The 1640-nt window shown below is 46.6% G+C and overlaps 1 pseudogene; it reads left to right on the top strand.

Annotated features, from left to right (window-relative positions):
• Positions 1-1194: 1194 nt before the first annotated feature.
• Positions 1195-1312, top strand: LOC124717293 (annotated as a pseudogene).
• The last annotated feature ends 328 nt before the right edge of the window (positions 1313-1640 follow it).

The following is a 1640-nucleotide window of genomic DNA, read 5'->3' as shown; positions in this document are numbered from 1 at the left end:
GAAATCTTCCCGTATCTCCCGGCCTTTTCCAAGTATACCTCCTCCTCTTGTGATTGTTGAACAGGGTATTCGCTATTACTAGCTGAAACTTGTTACAGAACTCAATTAGTCTTTCTCCTCTTTCATTCCTTGTCCCAAGCCCATATTCTCCTGTAACCTTTTCTTCTACTCCTTCCCCTACAACTGCATTCCAGTCGCCCATGACTATTAGATTTTCGTCCCCCTTTACATACTGCATTACCCTTTCAATATCCTCATACACTTTCTCTATCTGTTCATCTTCAGCTTGCGACGTCGGCATGTATACCTGAACTATCGTTGTCGGTGTTGGTCTGCTGTCGATTCTGATTAGAACAACCCGGTCAGTGAACTGTTCACAGTAACACACCCTCTGCCCTACCTTCCTATTCATAACGGATCCTACACCTGTTATACCATTGTCTGCTGCTGTTGATATTACCCGATACTCATCTGACCAGAAATCCTTGTCTTCCTTCCACTTCACTTCACTGACCCCTACTATATCTAGATTGAGCCTATGCATTTCCCTTTTCAGATTTTCTAGTTTCCCTACCACGATCAAGCTTCTGACATTCCACGCCCCGACTCGTAGAACGTTATCCTTTCGTTGATTATTCAATCTTTTTTTCATGTTAACCTCCCCCTTGGCAGTCCCCTCCCGGAGATCCGAATAGGGGACTATTCCGGAATCTTTTACCAATGGAGAGATCATTATGACACTTCTTCAATTACAGGCCACATGTCCTGTGGATACACGTTACGTGTCTTTAATGCAGTGGTTTCCATTGCCTTCTGCATCCTCATGTCGTTGATCATTGCTGATTCTTCCGCCTTTAGGGGCAATTTCCCACCCCTAGGACAATAGAGTGCCCTGAACCTCTATCCGCTCCTCCGCCCTCTTTGACAAGGCCGTTGGCAGAATGAGGCTGACTTCTTATGCCTGAAGTCTTCGGTGGCCAATTCTGATTATTTATCAAAATTTATGCAGTGGCGGGGATCGAACCCGGGACCGAAGACGTTTTGATTATGAATCAAAGACGCTACTCTTAGACCACGGGTTAAGTAATGAATTGTGTAGTAAAATTTTATAGAATTAAATAAGAAATCTGAAATACTGTATTCGTTCGAAAACTGATCTAAAATGATATTTGTGCGGGTTAGTTATCAGAAAATTCCAACGGCCTTGTCGCAGTGGTAACACCGGTTCCCGTCAGATCACCGAAGTTAAGCGCTGTCGGGCTGGGCTAGCCCTTGGATGGGTGACCATCCGGTCTGCCGAGCGCTGTTGGCAAGCGGGGTGCACTCAGCCCTTGTGAGGCACACTGAGGAGCTACTTTATTGAGAAGTAGCGGTTCCGGTCTCGTAAACTGACATACGGCGGGCAGAGCGGTGTGCTGACCACATGCCCCTCCATATCCGCATCCAGTGACACCTATGGGTGAGGATGACACGGCGGCCGGTCGGTACCGTTGGGCCCTCATGGCCTGTTCGGGAGGAGTTTAGTTTTAGTTTTTAGTTATCAGAAAATATCCCCTTGTAGGTCCCACACCCCAGGTTTAGACTACCGATCTACAGATAGCACATACGGCCCTGATGTGTGGTATCGATAGATACAATAT

This window comes from Schistocerca piceifrons, chromosome 1, assembly GCF_021461385.2.
Source record: "Schistocerca piceifrons isolate TAMUIC-IGC-003096 chromosome 1, iqSchPice1.1, whole genome shotgun sequence".
In the NCBI taxonomy this organism is placed as follows: Eukaryota; Metazoa; Arthropoda; class Insecta; order Orthoptera; family Acrididae; genus Schistocerca; species Schistocerca piceifrons.
The sequence above is the reverse complement of the archived record's forward strand: the minus strand, read 5'-3'. Positions and strand labels throughout refer to the sequence as shown.